We start from the raw sequence: 25734 nt of genomic DNA, 5'->3' as shown, positions 1-25734 counted from the left end.
GCTTAAATGGAGAGGTTTATTGAATGCATATTTATTCATGATTTAGAAACTTCTTTCTGTGGGGAATGGGATTATATTCATTAGTTCTTCCTGGAGGAAATAATTAACAGAAAAAAAAGAATGATGAGCAAAAAGTACTAAAGATTAAGAAAATCATCAGAAATAGCAATTAAGCAGATATGATATCCTTGCTGATCAATTACAACCCATGACTTTTCCTTTTAGTTACATTGTTCTTCATGGTTGATTTTTTAAATTAATTTTTTGTATTTATCAAGCATCTTTTTCTCCCTCCCTCCCTCCTTTCCTCCCTCCTTCCCTCCCCCGCCCCCCCCTCTCTCTTTCTCTCTCTCTGTCACACACACATACAAACCCCAAAACAAAGTAAAGCAAAACAAAACTTTCATTGTTAAGAAAAACAGATTCCCATGTTGGTCCTAACCAAAAATGTTTAGCTCGTTCTGCAGATTTTGTTCCTCACCTCTCATTCAAGAGGTGGGTAGCACTCTTTATCATGTGTCCTCTGGAATCACAGTTGATCAAGGCACTGATCCAAGGCTACCATGTTGTTGTTTTTGTACAAACCATTCCCCCGGGTTCTGCTTGTTCACTTGGAGTCAGTAGATTTACAGCTGCCATTCAGGCTCTCATTGGACGGCTCATTTGAATGAAAAAGACAAGGAATGTTTGCTACTTCTTTTGACAGGAGAGAACCTTTGTTTCTGTGAATTATTTTTCTCTTTTTACAGAATATGGTTTAACATTTCAAAGAGCCTTCAGGAAATGTGGCTGAAAACCTAAATGCTTTCTTTAGTGTTCTCCAGTCTATTTCCCCTTCCAAACCAAGTTTAAGATTCATTCCTATCTATATTTTTATAACAACATCTTGGAAGTCTGACTTTTATTTTAAAGGTAGCTATAATTTGATAGCATAAGGGCATAGATTTAGAGCTGAAAGAGACTATCTAGTCCAACCCTTTTACAGATTAGGAACTAGGACCCAGAAAGGTTAGGAAATTACCAAAGTCACACAGATATACACATGCATGCATGCGTGCATACACACACATTCATGATTGCACATGTGCACACATACACATGCATGTGTGTCAATGTGTGTATGTATCAAAGCCTCCTATATATTTAAATTGAAATAAATGTAATCCCAGGTGGAATGATAACTCTGAACTGACCTCCAAGCCAGGAATATCTGGGTTCTAGTCCTGATATACACATATTGACTCTATGACCTTCATTAAGTCATTTAACCAACCTTTCAGTATTCCCTGGCAATGTTCTAAGATTATAAATTACAGGGAAGAGTTTAATCTGTACTGGCATAGAGATTTTTTTTCACCAGGTATTCCTTATATCAAAGAAATCACAGATCTAGACCAAATGTAATTCCTTGAGTTTGTTGGATGGCGATAGGATGGCCCTCAGCTAGGCTGTGTCACATTTTATTAAGAAACCAATTCAGGCAAGCTTGTCTTGGACATAGATGAATGGACTGAATGTAATGGGTGATAAGTGAGCTTGAAGGCTGAAGGATGAGAGCCTCAGGGTTTCACTGAAGGACATTTTTCTCATCCACTTGTTTTCCAGTGCTTAGCACAGTGCCCCTCCTCCCATCCCCCCACCCCCACGTAGGTACTTAAAAATTGCTTGCTAGCTTTTAGACTTGGATTGACTCTATTCCCTCCCTATGTATCAACAACCATCCTGGTCACAGGAACAGAAACTTCAAAGTACAAGGGAGACTGCCTGGAATGAACCCCAGGGGAAGGACAGTATGAGTGAGGATAAAGAAAAAGGGAAAGTCTGTAACCTTGGGCAGTCCAGTATAGAAATGTTTTCATTTACAATTGTCATAGTTAAGCTTTAATAAGTAGCATAGTGGATAGAGTCCTGGGCTTGGATTCAGGAAGACTCATCTTCCTGAGTTCAAATCTGGCTGCAGACGGTTACTAGCTGTGTGTCCCCAGGCAAGTCACTTCATCCTGTTTGCCTCAGTTTCCTCTTCTATAAAATAAACTGAAGAAGGAAATGGCAAACCAGTCCAGTACCTTTGCCAAGAAAACCCCAAATGGGGCCACAAAGAGTCAGACCAACTGAACAACAGCAGCAGCAAAGCTTTACAGTAATCAATCAATAAGGACTTTTTAAACACCTAAACTATACTAGGTGTTGGGAATACAAAGGCAAAAATGAAACAATAAAGCTTAGATTCAACCTGGAAACAAAATACATACATACACACACATATACACACACACACACACAGAGAATTTAGTAAAAACATAATTTTAAAAACCCTATAATTTGCTTATTAGCCCAACTTTTTAAAACATTTAATAAATTCCATGATTGTGTTTAGAAAACCATAATTAAAACTAAGGTTTATTTCTGACCTTGTCACTCTTTCTTACCAACAAAACCAAGAATGTTTTTCAGTGTCTGGAAATAGTTAAGCTTTTGCAGAACCATCTTTGTTCTCTTCTGTAAGTTTTTTTTTTTAAAGGAGTATTAACAATCTTCAAAAAAGAATTATTGGGAAAATCATTTTGAAGTTTGAGACATGTTGTGAAAACAAACTTCAACCTTTTCTATCCTAGCACTAAAGAATTAGCTTCAATGTACAGAGTAAAGGTTGCATGTTACATAGTGTGACTTGGAATAGCTGCAAACTAATTTAGGAAAAAACACAAACCAAAAACCTCCTTGTAATTTAATTCCAAACTGAACTTTTTTTTTTAAGGTTCTCACATAGAAATATATGTAGAGGGTGTTTCTGCATGTACATTTCATTGAATACAGAATGCAGAATCACTTGTTACTAACAGATATCTATGGGTATATATATATGTATGTATGCATGCATGTATGTATGTATTCATAGTGTGTGAACATATATATTTGTGTGCATGTATGCAAAAATAGAAATGTGACAATTATCAACATACTACTGATCACAGAGTAAACAAGGGCAAACTTCAAACCTTGCAAAAAGTAATAACTTTCCTCCCAAACATTTTCATAATATTAAAAATAACTCTGGACTTGAAGCTTTACTATAAAAATCCACATATAATCCAATTTAAAAAAAATTAATTTAATTGTTATACCTGAATTATCTAGTATATTTTTCCACTTACTATTTTTTAAATGCTAGATTTTCCTCCAAATATCTGATATAAAGATTTAACTTAGAACAGTGAAATTTTGAATGTTACTGTTCAGACTTCTACCTAAAAGCCAGTTGCTGCTGAATAACCATATTTCCCCCCTGCATTTCCAGGTTCTTATAAACAGTATTAAAATGATCTTCTAGTAATGTAGAATAATTAGTTTGAACCATTGTTAATAAAAAACCTTTAGCATGATATGGGTTTGATCTTTCAGTTCTGAGCAGGGGAGAAAAAGTCCTATAACTATGAGTTCCCAACAACAATTCAAAATAGATGCAATAAGAAACTAGTAAAGCATGATTTCTATGAGCTTTCATTGAAGAAAGTTTTTTTTTTCATTGAATACAAAGCAGACTTACTAATAAGAAAAACCTTTTTTCCCCATGTACAATATATGGCAGCCTCATAATTACATACCCAGAGGTTGCTGAAATCCAAAAAGAACAAAGCTTCTAAACAAAGTCCATTGCACTCACCAAGACTGCCTGGAGGCTTTTGGAGTTTTATGTCTCTGTTTACTCTAGGATTCAATTAAATAAATGCATATTTAAGGTATGAATCACAGCTATGCTTGATACACACATTCTACAGAGAGAAACAGGAGAGCATATATCTTCCTAAACGATGTATGTTAAAGGAACTTTGCTTACATCCATGGACCTGAACATTTGGTTTATTTCCAAAATACAGTTGTTTAAAAGTATCATAACACACCCATGAAAGGGAAAAGCATCACAGAGGGATTGACACAAATGTCACATTCCTAATTTTGCTCCTTGAATCCTTTCTAAAGGTAGATTCTGCCCATGCTGTCTCCTCATGGTCCCAGAGCTCCTGAAGCCTATGACAGCCTAGCCTAGGTTCTGGCAGGTGCTGCCTAAGTGGAAAGGCTTAAATATAGCCCAATGATGATCTGTGTGGCTAAAACTTGCCCAAGAACCAGCCTATTTAGGGCAGAAAGACTGATCACCAAACTTTTGGCTACTGGTTGATGGAATTTCTCCCTTCAGAGTACTCACAAAGACTGTCTTCTGAGGCTTGCAACCTGAGAAAATATAAGCATGTATGACATCAAGAAGGAGATTTGAAATGCTGAAGTATTTTTTTATAAAGGTGTGGTAGATTAAATCGTGTCTGACTTGAAGTTAGGAAGACCGGAGTTCAAATCCCACCTCTGACATGTACTAGCTATGTGATCAAGGGCAGGTCACTGACCTTTTTAAGCCTCAGTTTTCTCATCTGTAAAATGGGGATGATATTAGTTGTAGCATCTATGTCTCAGGGCTACTGTGAGGTTCAAATGAGAACTATTTTTCAGACTTTAAAATGATAATTGTTATTAATTAAGTGAATGGGCCATATTGCCCCTATCACTTGAGTAACATGGATTGGTTATATGATATCCTCTCTGTGTTCTGCAGCAAAGTACCCATTAAACAACAAGCTATGTTACCATGTATTACCACATTACTGTGTATCAAGCACTATTCTAGGAGCTAGGGTTTACAAATAGAAAAATGAGAAAATCCCTGCCCTCAAGGAGCACACAGGATTATCTGGAGATATAGTACATGGCAGGGACAGTACCTTGGTGCAGTCACAGGAACTGTGGAGCCAAGTTACAGGGCATATGTCCTTAGACCCTTTCAAGAAATCAAGTGGTAATCTTGATTTCATTATTGTTCTGGGGATGCCCTGTTGCATGGATCCTGGTGTCTTAGTGGATAACTACTAGATGGAATGAAATGTGTTCTTCCACCAGCTAGAGGTAGAAGGCTTAAAGTGAGGATTTACTTGTTGGCCTTTTAATCCTGTCAGCTCTTCCTCAGGGTTAGTCCCAGATCTCTCATCAATTAATATACCATCCCACTTAAAGTTGTTCAGTCATTTTTCATTTTCAGTCTTGTCTAACTCTTTGTGATTCCATTTGGGGTTTTCTTGGCAAAGATACTAGAGTGGTTTGCCATTTTGCAAATGAGGAAAATGAGGCAAACATGGTTAAGTGATTTGTCCAGGGTCACACAGTAAGTCTCTGAGGTGGGATTTGAACTTTGGAAGATGAGTCTTCCTGACTTCAGGTCCTGTGCTCTATCTACTATGCCACCTAGCTAGTAAGTGTCTGAGGTCCATTTGAACTCAGGTCTTTCTGACTCAGGGCAACTAGGTGGCACAATGGATAGAGGTTGGGCCTGGAGTCAAGAAGACTGGAGTCCAGTGTCTCTACTATCCAGTATCTCTGCCAAGAAAATCCCAAATTAGGTCACAGAGAGTCAGACATGACTGAAACATACAACTTCCTGACTCCAGGCCCAACACATTATCCACTGTACCACCTAGCTGTCCCTCTCACTTAAAGAAACTAATAGAGAAAAAAAAAACATGGTGGCCCTGATGTCTGTTTCAGGTGTTGTTCAGTGGACCACTCTTCCCAGCTCTCCTCAAGGTGTGAACATATCTATTGAATTAATCAGTGAGATAAGGGCATTGAACTAAGTGCAAACAAACTAGCTAGCTAAGTTGGGGAAAGAATGAACCAATCCCTATAGGATTTATATAAAGTAGCAAAGCAGTCTGGAACCTAGGCATTCAAGTGTCTGACCAGTATTCCAGGGGCAAGGCAAAAGAGAGCAATTCCAGTCATGCCCTGGTTAGGGAATTGCTTGGTAAAGGGGAGGAGGGAAGAGTCTCTTTCTTCTCCCTGCCCTCCCTTGACTGGGACTGCTCTTGTGAACTTCAAAGGGTCAAAAGATTTGGACTTCTCATTAGCATCTAGCAGTGTTCTGGAAAAACTAACATCAATGTCTTTATCAGGAGTCAAGAACAAACTAAATGTATTGAGGAAAGGTAGTCTCTGAATTCTAGAGGATCCCAATAGAAAGCTCCCCATGCCCAGAAAGAACTTTGTGAGAACCCCAGGAAGAGGAAGAAAGGACTCTAGCAAAAGTCTTTCCCAGAACCCTTTGCTGCATCCATCACATTCTTTAAGCGTGAGCCCATTTTCCCCTAGACTTTGTATGGGTATGATATATCCCAGTTGGGCACCAGGAGGTAAGGAGGAGAGGAGGTTAGAAGATCCTTTGTACCACCTGTTCCTACTATATCCATTTCTAAAAGCTAATTAAGCCTGGATGGCTATTTTATATGAACTGGTAATCAATAGGGGAGTGGAGGGTGGGATATGAGTGATAGTACTAGGAAAAACCACTTCCAGACATAAGGGGTTTCTCCCTAGCACTTTCACTGGGAGATGTGTACCCACTCTCTGGGGGCCCAACTTGCCAGTGCAAGTGGGAGCTGGGACAGTAGCCACAGTGCCTCAACTACCTAAAAAAACTCAGGTCATGTCACTTCCTGCATAAAACCATTCTTGATTCCCTCAACAGATAGTACTATTGCTCCAAATAAAATGACATTAAATGTGCCTTGTAAATAGTTTGTATATATATATGTGTATAAAGGGGCAGTGTAGCGAGATGAATTAGAATGGAAGCTAGGAAGATCTGAGTTTAAGCCTGGCTTCACATAAAGGCTGTGTGATCCTAGGCAACATCTCTGGGCCCTCAATCTACTAGGAAGACTCTAAACTGTATTGAGAGGTGTTTCCCCCACTGGGAGTTCCAAAAATCCAAGGTCCACACCCTGTCCTTATCTGTTATATGTGCATACCTTCTCTCCTACCCTAGAAAGCAGGGTTAGTTTGTTTTGTAGAGAGCAGGGGCTGTTTCATTTTGTCTAAGTATCCCCAAACACTTAGAAGAGTGCTTGATACACACTAGGCACTTAATAAATGCTTGCTGACTGATTTCTACACATTTCTCCGAATTTCACAATTACTGGTAAAGTATCTCTCCTCATTAGCCAAAGGAAACTTTTTGTTTTTTAAGATAACCGTGCAAGGGAAAATACCAGAAGGCTTTGATCTCTTATGATCTATCATCTGTGATTTGGAGAGTCACCCTAGCACCTGGAAGAGTCAGAAGAGGTTAAAGAGTCTCACGTTGCTCATGAGGTTTGCTAATTAGGAAGCCTCATGGCTCTTCAACCAAATCCCTTCCTCCACCCAAATTACTTAGTAGAGTAAAATGGGCATTGCCCACACATTGAAAGACTGACAGCTTACCACACGGACAGAAGCCACTTCTACAGAATTCTTTTCCCTACTAAAGGCTTTCCTTGAGTGGAAGTGGGCCATAGCATCACCGCTCATTCACCGTTTGACCTTGAGTAGGCCTACCATTCAAGTGCTCCCTTGATCAGACCTTTCCTCCCAGGAGATTGGGAAGAATTCTGAATAATCTGTTTAAATGCCTGGAACTCTCTGGCTTTTCACATAGGCCTTTTGGCTTCCCTGTCTTCCTTTGAGTCCCAGTTCTACTTTTTGCATTAAGCCTTTCCCAGCCCTCTTTAACCTTATATCTCCTTTGCTCTGCAGGTATTTTAATTTATCTTGTATATAGCCTCTTTTTATATAATTGTTAGAATTGTCTCCCCTATTAGGCTATAAGGTCCCGGAGAGCAGAGATTGTTTTTTACCTTTCCTTGTATTCCCTGGACTTAGTGTAGCACCTGTCACACAGTAAGGACTTAATAAATGCTTCTTGACTTGAATTGTTAACTGGTTTGTTTGTTTTTTTAATAGTCAAGATTTAATTACGAGGTAATTACGAATGGGCCAACTGTGGTGTATCTAACTGACCAGGTTGTCTTCCTATCTTGAAGTTTGTAATGTGACCCACAAGAGTTTCATTCAGTTCTAAGCCTCATTTTCTCCTATTGACAGAAAAAGAAAATACAGCATGAGAATACTGAATGTTCATATTATTTGGGGAGAGATTTACAGATATTAATCTCTATCTGTGAAGAATATAGGAGGTAATCCTTATTTATTTGGGGGCCACCTTAAAAATGCTTATAAGGTTTAATTAAGTACAATAAAATACACTCAAAATCCTTCAGCATTCAAATGGATCTGGGATTTCACTGATTTGGGAGTTCCTCAAGGATGAAGATCACAACCTACCCATACCTGCCCCATCTTATGACCATGACTTTCTGCAAGTTTGATACATGTACCTGTCTACCCAGCAGTCTATCTCACTTTCTCCTTCCCACAAAGACCCATGGAGCACTTTCTCTTGTCTTCATCCTTATCCCTTTCCTACCTATTCTGCTCCAGGGACATCTTCATAGCATGTTGCCTCCATTCTGATAATATCTCCATATGCCCTCACCTTGGACTTAGCCCCTGGCATGTTAGGCTCTACCAAGTGAGCTTTTGCTTCATTTGCTGGGACTCATGACTCTATATATAATTTCTCAGTCCCTGTTGTCTTCCTCCATTAAAATGTAAGCTCCTTGAGGGCAGAGACTATCCTGCAAGTTTGTATTTCCAGCATTTAGCATCTTGCCTGGAGGACAGTAAGCACTCAATACATATTTTTCTATTTATTTTACCACCTCTTTACTTGGTGACATCTTCTATTACTGTTCTTTGAAGTTCCTTTTTGGTTATATATTACAGCCTATTCACACTCACCATGTGCCCCTCCACTGCCCTCTGACATTCATTTTTAATTCTTTGGAGATTGTTATATTCCATATGTCATTGCTATGCAACAGCATCAACAGAAAATTGATATTAAAAAGATAGACCTTGGTTTCCATGGAAAGCTGAGTCATTAAAAGAACTTGACAATTTCCCAAAGGTAATTGCCGAGTCTCCTCTTTCATTACAATTCCAGTCACGGATTGGCCAAAAATAGGTCCAAGGCCATACCCCACTTGGTCATTGTTTGGGCTCCCATTGGCTCAGAGTGAATGTAAATAGCAATTGTTTCTGTTTTGGCCAGAAACCCTGAGGGTCTTCCCCTCCCAGATTTTTTTTGGGGGGGGGACTGGATAAAAGAGGCCATTCTCAGTCTCATTTCTTACCTAGTTTAATCACTGATTGGGCATTGCCTCTGTCAGACTGAGACCTGATAAAAACCTAAGCTTAAAAAATGCCAGGTTTCCTCTTGCCTCCAGGGTCAGCTCCAGTCATCCACATCTATATCTTGCTACTAGAGTCAGATTTCGGGGAAGAACTGAATGAGGCTGGTGACTTAGCATAGCCCTTCCTCACTTAAATCCAGTTCACTTGCACAATCTCTCGGCTGTCCTGGTCAGCTTCCAGAACAAAAGACAAATGACAAACAACAATAACAAGGCCCAAATGATCTACAATTCTGTCTCAGATTACATTCTAATGTACAAGTGCTGTGAGTTGTCCACCCAAACGCTTATCATAATCTAGGCAATAGACATTTTTTCATCCACTCGGGTGGTTGTGGTGGTGGTTGTTTTTTCCAAAATTGCCAGTCGGACCAAACTCTTTTGAATTGCTACTAATCTTTTCCTGAGGGCCTTATAATATTCCAGGCTTTGATGTAACCGTTGCAATGTCATCCACTAATAGGAGCATATGGGAAACCTCACCCCCATAGAGAATTCTGTTTTAACTTGGTCTTTGTGGCAACAGCTTTGCCAGGCACACACCTTAATGTTTTATTCCTTGCCTAATGTTTATAACCACAGGTTTGTGGAACAGAGGGGTTTTTTTTTTGTTTGTTTGTTAGAAATCTTTAAAGGAGGCCTATTTTGCTCTACTGAATCAAATGCTTTTTCTTCTATTTTCTGTCTTTTTTTCCATTTCATCTTTAAATGCCTTTCAGATGACCATTTAGTTGGATGTCTTGCAAAGCTTTCTTTAAATTGGTTTTACTCTCTGCTACTACTCTTTGATTTAGGTGACATTGTTCTTAATCATTTACCAACCTTCCTGACTTCCCTTCACAAGATGGTTTTTACAAACCAGTTATTCTAATGAGTAGTGTCTTTCATCACCAATCTCTCACTATTTGGTAAAGTCAAATGTTTGCTGACTAAGGTGCTTTCTAGTCTTTTTTGGTCTCCTTGAATTAATAGATTTATTTCAGTTAAACTTATCCATAAAATTATTATAATTTGTGTCAATGCCATTTCTGTTGTTCATTTCCATTTTTCATTGCTAATTAGTCATTTAAATAGCTTGACATCGAGTTGTTTCAGTTATATCTTTTTCTTTTTAATATTCTTTCTTCTTGGTTCTAAAAATTCTGATCTTTACCCTGAAAGGCTGAAGGTTTGACTATGCATAGAAAACTGATTCAAGGATAACTCCCATATTAATAACAAATCTTTCCCCATCTGTTAAAATACAATTGATTTCATTTTTTCATGGTGCTAACCACGTCCAGCACTTACTCATTCTTTTCTCAAAGAAAGTGTTCAAGATATAAAGCCATGAGGTATTTCATTAGTCTATAAATCTTGGTCTGTTTCATTCCTTGTCTCTGAACCATACTTTCCAATATATCTCCTGCCATTCTTATCTTTCCCTAATTGTGCATTGGATTCACTATCTGATATGATATGTATATGTCATATTCACATATCATATGATATTCACAATCAAATGTGCTGTTATCAATACAGAGAATATCAGTTCTTACATAGCAGAGAACACCCTAACACTCTTGTTCTCCTTTGCTGTAGGATGAGTGTTTCCTCTCCTTTTCCCTAAAGACTTAGTCAAGGTATATAATCTTAGGAGAGGTAGCATGCTGTTGAATGAATCAAGTGCTATTTCATTCTAGGGTATAACTCCCCCCTGTCACTTATTACCAATGTGATGGTAGGCACCATCATTTAACCTATCTGAAATTATTGGTAAGTTGCTATTTGGGAAGATCTGACCTCAAGGAAATCACAGGTTATTAGCATGACTTTTATTTACTTCAAAGGTCAACACCCTAGGAAATTATTTTGTTATATTTGTTCAAAAATGTTTATTAAGCATCTATGCTTTATAAGGTAGAAACTGCAAGGGGATAGAAAGAAAAAGAAATGAAACTCTTTGCTAATTTCCTTCTTACTCCCTCAGACACAAAGATTTTTACCTGGAGCAAGATGGGTTGGTGGAAGGTGTGTAGAAAATGCATGTCCTTAGAAGTGATCCCAGAAACTCAAGGTGAAGCTTTTACTGGCAATCCTTTCCCTGTTTCTCTCCTGAAGAATTCAAATGTCTGGGAAGGGAAACGATAGTAATGGTGATAGTAACAGACAACTGGGATTTAGGATATAAACTGGCAGTCAAGACTTAATCTTGTGATTTTTCTTTTCTGCTCATATAAATAAGAAAAATGGTAGCAAGACTATGAAGAACGCAGTGTCAGAGATAGCAAGCCAAGGGTAAACCTTTAGTTCACAGCAAGAAGAAATGTGGCCTCGTTTGGAAATTGAATTGACCTTAACTCTGGAAGGAACTTTAGCCCCAGGAGGGATTGTTCTTGAAGATAAAATTCAGAAGGAGTTAGAAATATGCATTCTGAACAATCAAGAATGTTCAGGAAAAGTGGGGGCACCTGATGGGAATGATGTCCCTTTTCAGATCTACCAGATTCCAAAGTATCTGGTAAGAATGAAAAGTAAATCAACGGAACAGATTAGATAAATTCAAATTAGAAAGAAACACATAGACTAGTATTTGATAAATATAAGATCATAAAAACACTGGGGAAAGAATTCATTGTTCAGCAAACATATGGAAAAAATTAGATAACAATAAAGTGAAAAATTAAATTGGATCGATCTCTCATACTCATATTAAAATAAATTCTCATGGGATCAATGCTCTAAATCTAAAAATATATCACAAAAAATTAGAAGATAATGCAATGTTAGACATCATAGGCTTCTATACTTTTGTGATTTCACTGATGTAAGTATTCCTTGCAATGAAGCATATTACATCCTATCCACGATGACACCTCTGGGACTCTTGTCCATGTCCTCTCATTCAGCTGCCACAGAGGATTCAACCAACGTGCTACGGACTTTACCTTTGTATGGATGCCAGTGAAGGACACTGGTGTCTACTGATTTCCAATTTGATCTCAATATATAACCTGTATGCATTATCAGATATGGCTAGTGGGGGTACTTGTCTCTTTGCATCTGTAACCTTTAACATGTTTGATTTTTTTTTTTTTGGCCTGTCTTTTATTTTACAGAATCATAGACCTTGCGATTTGGAAGGAACATCAGTGATTATCTAGTCCAATGCATATAGAAAAGAATCCCCCCCTCAAAAAAGAAAAGAATTCCCCACTATACAATGTCCAACAAACAGTCATACAGCCTCAATTGGAAGATGTCCAAGGAGGAGAACACTTCTTGAGGCAGTCCACTCCTCTTTTAAATGACTCTAAATTTTAGAACATTTTCCTGGTCTAAATTTGCCTTTTTTGCAACTTCTAATGATTGTCTCTGGTTCTGTTCTCAGGAATCAAACAGAACAAATCTAATCCCTCTTCCACACGACATCCCTTCAAACACTTGAAGATCACTTATTATTTCTCCCTCCTCCTTCCCCCATCTTATCTTCTCCAGGCTAAACATGTCCAGTTATTTGCAGCAAACCTTATATTTCATGGACTCAAAACCTTTCACCATCATGCCCTCTTCCAAATACTCTACAGGTTTAAAAAGTCCTTTCTTCATCTAGACTTTGTGGGGTAAATAGTATAAACATGCCCTCACTTATCCCCATCTTATGAAGATTATGAGACTTGGTTGTGATCCCACAGTTACTAAGTTTTGCAACTGGGATTCAAACTCAGATCCAATGATGGCATGATAATGAACCACTCAACACTTATTTTGCTTTGGTTCTCTCTCCCAAGAATTATCTTTGCCTTCTGATGATTCATTTGAGGATCAGTTGAGGGAACTGGAGATGTTTATCTTGGAGAACAGATGACTTGGTCAGAGGGAGATGTTGGGGATGAGGGAGGTGGGGCAAGAGAAGTTTCTTAAGTATTTGTAAGGTTGTCATGTGAAATAGTCTAATGACTTGTTCTGTGTGGCCTCAGCAAACAGAACTAGGAACAGCTGGAAGTTTCAGAAAGACGGATTTTGCAAGGTAAGGAAAACTTTGTAACAATCAGCATTATTCAGAAGTAGAATGTGCAACCTCAGAAGGCAATTCGTCCCTCACCCTAGAGGTCTTTAAGCAAAGCATAGGTGACCAATTGGATGATATATTGTAGAAGAAAATCCTGTTCACTTGTGAGATAAGCTAGATCACCTCTGATCTCTCATCCAACTCTGAGGTCTGATGGCTAGATAATAGCTCAATTCAGAATGAACTACAATCTCGGGAAATCCTTAAATTCCACAGTTCAAACTTGACAAGTGAGAAGACTGACCACAAGTCTTGAAAAGAATACCAAGAATTGTGTTTGCTTTTGTTATAATCCCCTGTGAGCTATTAGGAGAAACACCTAATCGATCCCTCCTATCCTAAGGTAGGCAAACACTAACGTTCCAGAAAGATAAGAGTTCTTCATTTCATTGGCATTCTGAAACATTTCTTTGCGCCACAATCTTTTAATAGTTTTTTTTTACTGCGTCTTGTAGAGGGGTAGTTATATTTGGACCCATTAAAAAAAAAAAGAAAAGCAGTTTACCTTGAAAATTGCTTGCTTGTAAAAGAGTTGACTAGAAACAATTCCCTACATTTTTGCCTTTGGGAAGGAATGTTGATAGGTTGAAACCACCAGTTTATACAAATTGAGATTAGCAGAGCTGAAAGGAACCTTAGAGTTCATCCTGTGTAATGTCCTCACTTTATAGATTAGGAAGCTAAGGTCCAAAGAGGGGCACTTGCATGCCCCAGATCACATAGCTAGTAAGTAGAAAAACCAGCACTAGAATTCATGTTTCCTAATAGCTGATTTTCTAGCACACCATCACCACTGGAATGAATTAATTTGTATGTTAGAGATCTATAAATAAGTACCCTTCCCTTTTCCTTTCTCTGTTGTAAAATAACTTTCTTTATATCAGTTTTCCTTCAGGTTTGTAATCCAATGTGTAGAGCCTTAAAGCAGGAAAAGTAGGTCAAAGCTCCATGTATGGCTGAATTCAGAGGGCACCAAATTGGCAGCTATGAGTCCACAAAAGGGAAGGTGACCTGGGAGGTAAAGGATCCCCCAAACTCTTGGCTCTTTCTGCAAATCTCTTTTGTCCATCACTGTCTTTTCTTTAGAGTCTGAGAAGTCAGATCCAGGTACCTCCTTTTCCCCTGTGATTCTAAAATTCTGAATGCCTTTTAACCTACCAAGTTGAGACTGGTATGGACCTTGGAGAAGGAAATGGCAGAGAATCGTCAATCTTTAACCTTTTATGCTAAGAATGAGTTGGGTAACTGGGTACAAGGATCTGAAGATTGCCATGATAGCAGATCAGCCCTCTGTCACCCTGCCCAAAATGATCCTGGACAATCTACGGTCTCCCCCAATCATGGGAGGCTCAGAGATCAGGAGGGAAACCTAGAGCTTCAGCATTACTGGATTACTATAGGCTGGGGCAAGAAGTGATATACTTTCAGCATTGGAGGACATTTCTCCCATAAACAACAACCAATAACAACAATAACTGGTTAATAAATTATTAATAAACTAAACTAAATAAATTCTTTTTTAAAAACTCACATTTAGATAGCTCTTCCCATGTGCCAGGGGCTTTTGCTAAGTACTTTACAAATCACTATCTTATTTGATTCTCACAACCCCGGGAGATAGATGATATTATGATTGCCATTTTACAGATGGGAAACTGAGGCAAGCAGAGATTAAGTGACTTACAGAGTCGCACAGCTAGTAAACATCAGAGGACAGATTTAAACTAGGTCTTCCTACCTCCAGGCCTAGCACTCTACCTAGTACACCACCTATCTTCCCATAAAATCCTACTACCTCTTGCCTTAATGGTCTGGGCTCTTTCTCTCTACAGGAAGGCCTTCCTAAAAGGAGGAGAAAGAGAAAGTACCTGGGACTTCCCAAGGACAAGCAGGAGACCAAATGTGGGGCCCAACAATGTGTACTCCCTTCTATTACACCATCTAACCTTAGCTTTGTACTTTCTCATTAAGCTCCCACTTCTAATGCCTTCTCATAGGAGATATCTCTCCTAATCTCTCTGCCCTTTGCCTGGGGTCAAGTCTCACTCCCCAGCAGTTCAAAGAGGGAGAGACAGGTGCCTAGGGTCACCCTTGCATTCAGATTAAAAAAAAAAAAAGTTAACATAGACAGCAATTATCCTCTATTTTTCCTCCCTTTCAGAGGCAGACTCCCAGAAAAATCCATTTATACTTCCTGACCTCTTCTTTTGCTTCTACAGACTTAAAAAAAGAAAAGTGGTTTTAATGCCTTTCGTTTTAAAATCCCAGACATTATTGTACACAGTAACAGCAATATTGTAATGATGATCAACTGTGAAAGACTTAGCTACTCCGCTCAATACAATGATCCAAGACAATTCCAAAAGACACATGATCAAAAATACTCTCCACCTCCAGAGACAGACCTGATGAACTCTGATACAAATTGAAGCATACTTTTTGCACTTTATCTTTCTTGGTGGTTTGTTGTTGTTTTTGCAACATGGTCAATATGGAAATGTGTCTTGCATGACTTCTCATATATAATTGATTTCATATTGCTTGACTTCTCAATGGGTGGAGGAAGGGTAAGAGGGCAGGAGAAAATTCAGAATCCCAAATTTTAAATGAATGCTTAAAATAAGATGAAATTGATGTATGTTTCAATAGGAGCCTTCTTTGCACAATCTTCACAAAGTTAAAGTGGCATCTAACTCATTTTTCATCTTGATCAATGCAACACCACAGTGCCACATTTATTCAGATCAACTTCATATGTTTGCATTCAGTCTTTTCTGGCTCCTGTCGATAGATAGGAAATTTCTTAAGGCAGGGAGTTTAGGTTGCTGCTGTCTGGGCCCCATTGCAGGTCTGCACATGGGTCCCAGCATGCAGCAATGCCCAGGACAATGCTGTACGTCCAGGAGATTCCAACCACTGCCGCCATCTTGGCATATGATGTCACACCCCAGTAGATTTATCATCCTGTACAAATCTTGCTTGCATCCTCTCTTAATCATCCACTATGTGTCCACCCTTCATCCCGGCCACCTTCTTCTAGATACCTTAACATTATATGGATATTAATATAGCACATAAACTGTCTGTCTCTTCAGCTTCACTTCTGCTACATGACTGATCTCCTTTTCTGGGTCCACTTATCTTTGACAGATATCTTTTCCACCAATTCTTTGTCCTTGTTAATGTGCCACAATCTCTTTATGCTTTATGAATAGATGAATATCTCTTCACTGCCCTTTATGTGACCCACAGATGTGTTTCTTTGGAAATTGTGATGTTCCATGTTTCACAGCCAGGTAATAATAGCACTGGAAAGATACAAATGTTAAAAAAGATGACATTCTTTGTCCACCTGGTTTTCCTGTGTGGATAAGCAGGCCAAGCTTTTGCATAATTATGGATTTCCTTTAGTAGACTCTGAAATGTTGCAGGGCTTGATTCAGGTGGCACAATGTCATTTTCAAATGGGTGCATCTGGAGGATCTTCTTGTCATCAGATAATCCCCCTTCTACGTGGACTCTAAGCTGGACATCATCCATAAGAGAGGCCAACATCTTTGAAAAACAAACAGTTCCTTGTGCATGAATATGATTAACTAGAGGTTCACTGAAGTGTGATGAAGTAAAAAGAGTCTTGGGTTTGGAGTTAGAGGTCCTGAATTCAAATTCCATTTATCTGTGTGACCTTGGGTAAGGTATTTAACCCTTCTTGACCTCAATTTCCTCAATTGTAAAATAAGACAATGATTTCTAGAGGAGAAGGGCCTCTATAGTCCTTTCCAGCTCAAAATCTATGTGCATTATCTCTATTGCATTCTTCAAAAGACCCTGTATAAGAATAATAATAGTGGCATGTGTATACAGTGCTTTGAAGTTGGTAAAGCACTTTATATCCATTCTCTCATTTATGCCTTCAAAAGTGGGTACTAAAGGTCTTAACATAGGCTTGGGAGGCACCTCGGAGGAGCTCTAAGGATACTTTTTTCCACTACCAAGTTCAGATGTTTTTGGGAAATCAATAAACAATAAGTTGATATCAGAGACACTTTTCAGTTGACTAATAATGCTTGGTAATTTTATATAGCATTGTAAGGTTTGCAAAGTACTTAAAAAAAACTACATCGTTTTGTCCTCACAAAACTAGGAAGCAAGGACTGTTATCCCCATTTTTATAGATTAGGAAACTGAGGTAGAGAGCAGTTAGATGACTAGCTCAGAGTTCACATGGCTAGTAAGTATTGGAAGCCAGATTTTAATGCAGGTCTTTTTTATTCCAGGTTCCAGTGCTGTATCCCACTGCAAAACCCAGCTAAGGAAAGTTGGGCACAGATGGCCAGATCTACCAGATTTCAAATTATATTATAAAGGAGTAAAGCTATCTGGTATGGATTAAAAATCGATCAACAGAAGAGAGTCCAATGGAAGGGTCTGTTTGGCCTCAAAAGACAGAACTAGAAGCATCAGATAGAAGTCACAGAGGTAGATTTTGGCAAATTCCAAGGTAAGGTAAGCCTTAGTGAACGATTAGGGTTATCCAAAAGTGGAAGGGACAGCTTCTGGAGGGAGAGGGTTCTACAGCTGTGTGAATGTAAAGAGGGGCTCTGCTTAGGAAAGCTTCTCTTATTCTTTATCAAGAATGGCTTTGATATACGTCAATCAGGGTGTCTAGACTATTTTCCAAAGATTTTGTAGAGGTGAGAAAGTAGTTAGTAACACCATTTGGGGGGTAGTAATAATTCGGTGACATTTTAGGAAGTGAATTGATTTAGTCACAAGGTAAATTACTTTGAAGTTGCTCATCTTCCACCTAAATGTAGTCTTGTAATCTTTGTCTAAAACTTCCAAATATACTGGTCAGCTCTGTCCATAATAAGGTTGATGCTTAAAGTAAAACAAGTATAAAACACTTTTGTCTTGAATAAAAACACTCAAGAGAAAATTATTCTACTCCTCAAATTGAAATCATTTTTAACCATTCAGTTTTATTGATTTATTTTGTTTTTATATCATCTGTGTTTTCCCAATATGTCCCTTCTACTCCCCAATGTCTTTTAAAATAGCTGCTTAAAATTTTGTGATAATAAGAATAATATTTAAAATGAGGACAAGTCTATTTAGAGAAATCACTACAAGAATAGAAACCAACAAGGAAATATCCAACCTAAGACTGAAAGACTATCCCACCAACATTTTCTTTACCCAAATTCTGTAAAAAAAACCCAAAACTTACCCAATACATCCTCTGTTCTGTGTTATCAAGTTCCTGTTAATATAAATAAGTCATGTTTGTGGAATTTACATCAATTAAGATAATTTGGTGGAATCTCAGTATTTACAATAAAAAGTTGCAGTTTTGAGTGCACAGCCCAGATGTCACTTTCTGTACTGGCTACTCCAAATGAGAATGTTCTTCTGATAAAGGCATTTGTTAGTAGAAAGTTTTAACTGCTATAGAGATATTTTAAAATATTTACATTCTTTAGTGAGTGGAAGCACTGATTTGTCCTAATATCTCTTCTAATTACTTGATTTCCCAGGCACACTGTGGGTTGCCTTTCATCATAAAAATATTAACATCTTACATTTTAATAGTGCTTTTCATTTTGGGGAGTGTTTTCACAATGATTAGCTTATATTTGTTTCTCAGCAGCCCTGGAAAGCTGATAAGGATCTGATTTTAATTTCAACTAGCTTCTTAATTTCAACTAGCAGCACTAACTGCTGCTTAGGCATTCTTTTTTTTTTTTTAAAGCAATCGGGGTTAAGTAACTTGCTCAAGGTTACATGGCCAGTTATTTCTGGGTGTAGTGCTAAGTATCTGAGCCCGGATTTGAACCCCAGGTCATCCCGACACAGGAGCTGGTGCTCTTACTCGCTGAGCCACCTGGCCGCCCCGGGCATTCTTTTATTCATCCTTAACCATGAGACTATCCCATTTCCCACACCTGTTGTTCCCAACTTTTTCCACGTGCCTTAAATTTCCAACTCTACCCACCCCCACCCCCTTTCTTATTCTCAGTCAATGACCTCATTGCCAACTTTACTGAGGAGACTGGACCCACCTAATTCAGACTACCTCAACTTTCCCCATGTACTCAGAATTTCTCTGTGTCTCACCCATCCTCTCATTCACTTCTGTCTCAGACAAAGATCTTAGTATTATGAATTAAGAGCTAGAAGGGAACTTGGAGGCTACCAAACCCAACCTCTTGATTTTAAAGATAAGAAATTAAGGCCAAGAGAGGAAAAATGTCTTCTTTTTTCTCCTTCCTTCTTTCTTTCCTTTCTTCCTTCCTTTTCTTCTTTCTTTCTTAGCCATCCCTTCTACATTTATCACATCACTAACTAGATTAGATCCAGGAAATGGATCCATTTCAAACTGATATTTTCCAATATCCTCCTTCCTCTTCTTCACCCCCTCCCCATTCTAGTTTTGCCATGACCTTGAGGAAAAAGGACAGGTGGAAGGAAGAAGCAGAAACAGAGGGAAGATGGAACTGAGTAGAGAAAGGATGCCATTGAAAGAAAAGCAGAGATTCAGGACTTTGTAGATTCATAGGTTTGGGCTGTGCTAAGAGCTACTTTAACCCTAGCCTGGGTTAGGAGTCTTGTGTGGTGGGAGAGTCACTACAATGTAGCCCAAAGACTTCTGGGTTTGATTAGACCAAAAAATGTCTGGTAATTGTTGATGAGACTGACAATGGAGATTTTCTCCGGTGCTTTCTAGAAGGGGAACCCCCCACCCCCTTTATATGCTTTAAGCTCATTCTCTATCTTCCTTCACCTTTCCAGGTTAGAGGGATGGCTAGCCACAGCCTGTCTCTCTCTCTCTCTCTCTCTCTCTCTCTCTCTCTCTCTCTCTCTCTCTCTCTCTCTGTAGTCTATATGGCAGTAAGGGCTTAGAACTGTTACCACCTTTAGAACCTTTAAGAGTACCTTTGGAAAGAAAGAGGTCTGTACTGTATTGGGATTTATTTCTACAAAAACCAAGTTAGCATTTTTAGAATAAGAGTCTTGGCTGGGGGTTCAAGGAGCCAAGAGAGAAGACAGTTTTATCTGAGGGAGAAAGAGAATAATACGCAAAGACACTCCTAGTACATTCCAACTGGAAGCCAAGTGATGTAGCAGCCATTTCCCCCTCTTGGCCCTGAAAGCTTGTGCTTGAAAGGGAAAGTCATGCCTCTGAACTGGAGTGGTTGCCAAGAAACTCTCCTCCCAAGGGGCGGAGCAAGGCATATGAGCATGCTCAGTAGCTCTGCTGGCTCAGTGGGTGACTGACATTTTAGCCTGCCCTGCTCCCTGTCCTGTTACTGGGTGGTTAAGAAAACCTGCAAAAATATAGACAAAACAACTGTGAGGCAGTTTTTTGGGAGGAAGGAACCAGCAGCTGGGGGGTCTAGGAAGACCTCATATAGGAGGTGGTTATTTAGCTGACCTTTTAAAATAAACAAAGAAAAGAGTTAGGGACTTTATGAGGCTGAGATGAAGAGGGGAAGCATTCCAGAAATGGGAGGTAGCCTCTAAAAAGCCAACAAGGGGCAATGAAGGCGAAGGCCTGCATTGTTGGCCACAGTGGGGTCCTCGACCATTCTTACCATATGGATGAACTCTTGCCCAATATCCCTACTCTGCTCCCTTTCCAAGGGCAGCTGTAGCTTTAAACCTCAATTGCAAAATAGTAATTCCACTTTAGGCCTTTTTCTCACCAAAAAATAATTATCTTTGTGTTATCAAGAAAATATTAACAAAATGAAAACTTTTTGTCACTTCGTCAATCTGAAATCATAAGCAGGGTAGACAGTTGGAGAAAAGGCTATTTTACATTAGTAAATTAAAGTCCTGATCCCCTGCTGGGACAGGATTTAATCCCCAGGGGAAAAAAAATAGTACAGTAGCTTAAATGGCAAGAGGCTTTTCTCTAGCATTCATGTTGGTTTGTTATTTTAGGATTGTTGAGTTATTGGGGGCAGGGGGATGGTAGCTGGAGAAAAACTGAACCCAATAAATTCCTATAAGTAAACTTGGTAATTTAGTATCTGATCTGGATTTTACAAACTAGGCACTCCTCAAGTATACTTGTACAGCAGAAGGAGGCTTTGCTAAGCTGCTATCCCTGAACTCTGGTTGGAGAATTCCTGGCCCGTCCTTGCTAATCACTGTGATAAGAGGCTGTTACCACTTTTGCTCCTGCATATTTGTGTGACAGATTAGACCCTGTCTGGGCACCTCTTGGCAGGTCAAAGCCTGCAGGCCCTGAAAGGAGAAAGCAAGGAGCTCACCCAGCTTGGCCTCTGTCTCTCAAGCATCTGAGCAATCCCACTGAACCTGTTTGACAGCTCCAGAGCCAGGTACCTGCTGAAGCCTGCAGATAAGACCCTCTTGGAAAACCTGATAGCCCTGGTCAATAAGGAAATTACTGCAAGGGGCTGGGGTTTAAAAAAAAAACACCAAGCAACAAATCCCAAACTTTTTGATTTGGAAAGGCAACAAGTTTTCATCGACATCACCATAACCAACCTCCCTCCAAACACTTTCAAATTCAAGTAAGAATCATCAAAATTTCTGTGTTCTGCTATAAATATGAATTATGGGATCTAATCTGGAAGGTAGTGAAGAGATTAGTCAGTTAATACATACCTATTAAGCACCTAGTATGTGCCAGGAACTATGCCAAACCTGGAGATACAAAAAGAGGCAAAGGGTTCTCTTTGTCCTCGAGAAGCCCCTAATCTAATGGGGGAGGCATCAAGTAAACACATATGTACAATATGCTATACACAGGATAAATGGGAAATAATTAAGAGAGGAAAGGCACTAAAAACAAGAGGGACTTGGAGAGGCTTCCTGTAGAAGATGGGATTTGAGCTGGGATTTAAAGGAAGCCAGGAGGCAGAGATGAGGAAGGAAACAATTCCAGGCATGGAGTTCAGCTGGAGAAAATGCCCAGAGCTGAGAGATGGAGAGGCTTGTCTGTAGAACAGCAAGGAATCCAGTGTCACTGGATCAGAGTATGTGGGAGACTAGAAAGGTAGAGGGGGCTAGGTTAGGAAGGGCTTTGAATGCCAAACAGAGCATTTTGTATTTGCTCCCAGAGTCAATGGGAAGCCACTGGAGTTTATTGTCGGGGAGGGAGTATCATATGATCGGACCTGTGCTTTAGGAAAATCACTTATGGCTGAATGGAGAATGGATTCAAGTGGGGAGAGACTTGAGGCAGGAGACCCGCCAGCAGGCTATTGCTCCGGTCCAGGCATGAGGTGATGAGGGCCTGCACCAGGGTGGTGGCAGTGTCAGAGGTGAGAAGGGGGCATATTTGAGAGATGAGGCTTTGGCAATAGATACATATGGGGGTGTGAGAGATAGTGAGGAGCTGAGGACCACTCGTAGGTTGTGAGCCTGATGGACTGGGAGGATGCTCTTGGTCTTTATAGTAACAGGGAAGGTAGGAGAGGGTTAGGGAAGGGGGAAAGATAATGAGTTGTGGTTTAGACATGTTGAGTTGAAGTTGTCTACTGGATAAGATATCTGAAAGGTGGCTGGAGATGAAAGACGAGGTCAGCAGAGAGATTTAGGTGGTTAGGTAGATTGGAGAAACCTCAGCATAAAATGGCAATTAAACCCATGAGAGCGGATGAGATCACAAAGCAAAGTAGGAAGAAGACCCAGGAGGGAACACTGAGGGGGCACTTACAGTTAAAAGGGTGTGATCTGGATGAGGATTCTGCAAAAGAGCTTGAAAAGGATTAATCAGGTAGGACGGAAACCAGGAAAGAGCGGTATCCTGAGAACCTGGAGAGAAGAGAGCAGCCAGGAGAAAAGGGTGATCAACAGCATCAAAGGCTGAAGAAAGGCTGAGGAGAATGAGGACTAAGAAAAGGCCATTGGATTTGGCAAATAAGTCATCTGGCATAATGCCCACTTTTTGTAGATTAAGAAACTGAGACCCAGAGAAGTGAGGTTAGAGCTGGAAAGAACATTAGAAACTATCTAGTCCAAATGTCCCATTTTAAAAAATGAGACACTGAAGCCTGGAGAAGTCAGTGACTTACCCAAGGTCATACAGCTAGTAGATAGCAGAAAGTCGACCCAAGCCTAGCATACAGATAGGGACTGGACCAGTGGTTTCAAGTGATCACCGATCCAGGTCTGCCCCTTGTCTGCCAGTCATTATCTCAGAGAGCTGCCTAAAGCCTGGAGAAGGTAAATCATTTCCCCAGGCCACAAAGCCATCATGTATCAGAGGCTGGAGGATGAGGAGATACTGGGGAGAGGAGGAAGAGAGAGAGAAAGAGGGGAGGAGTTAAAAGGAGGGAAAGGTGAAGGAAGGGGGAGAAGAGGAGGAAAAAAAGGAGGGAGAGGAGGAGTAGTAAGGAAGAAAAGGAGGAGGGAGTGAGGCAGGAAAGGCAGGAAGAGAAGGGGGAGGGAAGTAGAGGGAGGTGGGGAAAGGAGAGGGAAGGGAAAGGGGGGGAGGGGATCCGATGTTATCTGGTAGATCTCAATTCTTCCCAGTTTGTTTACCTGTTGCATCACAGAGGTGGAATGAGTCACTTGGAGCCCAGAGAGCACACTAACACCAGGTTGGCTCTATCAACAATGCTGTAAAAACAAGAATTAAGCTTCACCGCTTCATTCTTGGGGTAGGCATTTTAAGCCCCACTTTTACACAAGGAGAAGCTGGCACAGTGAAGGATTTGCCTCTAGCTCCACAGATCTGACAAAGGCCAGGGAGCAGAATTCAGCAACCATTTGTTTGTCCATAAGGTGAGGCTCTTTCCAGGCTCTAAAGCTGTCAGATGTTATCGGACTGAACCATTGTTAAACTTCTAGTCAACTAGTGCTAGCTGCCCACCAGAGCAGAACTGTCCTTGCCCTTACCGGCATCGGTGAATTTGCCTCCAGAGAGGCATTGTGGTGCCACGGAAAGAATGTGGGGTTTGGAATCAGAGGCCTTGGGTTAAAAAACTAGCTTTGCCATTTATTTCCTGGGCACATTTCAGGATCCTCATCTGGAAAATGAAGGGGTTGGGGAAGGCAGTCTCTGAGTTGCCTTTCAGCTCTAAATCTAGGAACCTTTGACTTTGGTGTGTGTACCACCATTTGTTTGAGGGGGGGAGGGGTTGGAGAAGGAAGCCCTTATTCAAACCAGATGCCAACATCTGGCTCACAGAATGCAATCTATCCCTGGGGCATAATGCTCATAAATGTCAGGGGCTGTCTCAGGGAAAGAAGAAAGAAAAAGGAGGTTGAGAGGGTCAAGACAATGGGAAAAGGATTGGAATGCAGAAACGATAGAGGCAGAAAAGAAGAAAGGTGGCCTGTGGGTGCCACCCCTGGAACAATTAAGTTGCCTGAAATAGCTCCTTACCTCTCAGTGTATGATCAGTCAGTCTGTGTGGTTAACTTAACCATCATCACTGGAAGCTACTGAAGAGGCCAAGGGGCAGGGCTTAGCTATGGCTTTGAATGTTTAAGTAAAGCTTTTTCACCAGAAAAGTATAAAATAAAATAAAATATATTAACTTTTGAGTGGGCTTACAGCAAAAGCTCAGGAAATAATGCAGCTTCTGGGGTTTGAGATCACTAGGACTCCATATAATGGGCTCAGCAGAAATTCAATTATGACCCAACCATTGCCTCATCGAGGAAAAGGTGGTCTAGTGGTCGAATTTAGTGGTGAAGTACTGTTTCTCCCCAAATGAGAAAATCGACCGGATACGAGGATGTGGGTAGCTGAAGAAAGTAAATAAAAAAGACCACTGGTAATGGAATAAAGAGAAAATAAAACTGGCAGGAAATGCTGCCTTTTAGGATCACAGGCAAGTTCTTTCTTAAGGTCTTTCACAATACCAGAAAAGTTGGAAGAACAAAAGATGGTGACTCTCAGTTTTCTTGCCCTAAGTTTGAAAATGGAAATGGAATATTTATAAAAAGAGTGCTCTAGACTTTTGTTCTAATACAGAGATTGGTTGCATATTTCCGCTTTTTAAAAATTTTCTTTTTAAGCCAAGGGACTGAAATTAATGTTTAATTTACCTAATTGTTGATTGCATTTTTTTAATTCAATATTTATTGAGTCCTAATAAGTGTACGGCATGGTATAGGTAGGTGCTTATGAATGGACTTAGATCATTCTGCCACATACCTATCCACCTTAAAAATTTTTATAAGCATAATAATTTCTTTAATGTGTAAGGTATTTTTATTACAAATAGCTCTGCCAACAAGTATCATTAGTCTCATTTACAGACAAGGAAAATGAAATAATATTGGTTTATATACATTAGCTCATTTGACCCTTACCAAACCCTGGAAGGTAGTTGCTATTATTATTCCCATTTTTGTTGTTCAGTCATTTTTTTCAGTTGTGTCCAACTCTTCATGACCCCATTTTGTGTTTTTTTGGCAAAGATACTAGAGCAGTTCACCATTTCCCTGGCCTGCTCATTTTACAGACAAAGAAACTGAAACAAACAGGGTTAAGTGACTTGCCTAGGGTCACCCAAC

The 25734-nt window shown here is 39.8% G+C and overlaps 1 long non-coding RNA gene across 1 annotated transcript; it reads right to left on the bottom strand.

Annotated features, from left to right (window-relative positions):
* LOC138166092 (uncharacterized) lies at positions 1-23504 on the bottom strand. Its single transcript, XR_011169527.1, has 4 exons — positions 23280-23504; positions 11165-11290; positions 482-658; positions 1-90 (listed from the first exon to the last, which is right to left on the bottom strand). It is a non-coding gene; the product is annotated as an uncharacterized lncRNA (long non-coding RNA).
* Positions 23505-25734: the final 2230 nt, after the last annotated feature.

The sequence above is a fragment of the Petaurus breviceps genome, unplaced genomic scaffold, assembly GCF_028583685.1.
Source record: "Petaurus breviceps papuanus isolate PSGF00001 unplaced genomic scaffold, PetGlider_PUasm1.0 220, whole genome shotgun sequence".
Classification (NCBI taxonomy): domain Eukaryota; kingdom Metazoa; phylum Chordata; class Mammalia; order Diprotodontia; family Petauridae; genus Petaurus; species Petaurus breviceps.
The sequence above is the reverse complement of the archived record's forward strand: the minus strand, read 5'-3'. Positions and strand labels throughout refer to the sequence as shown.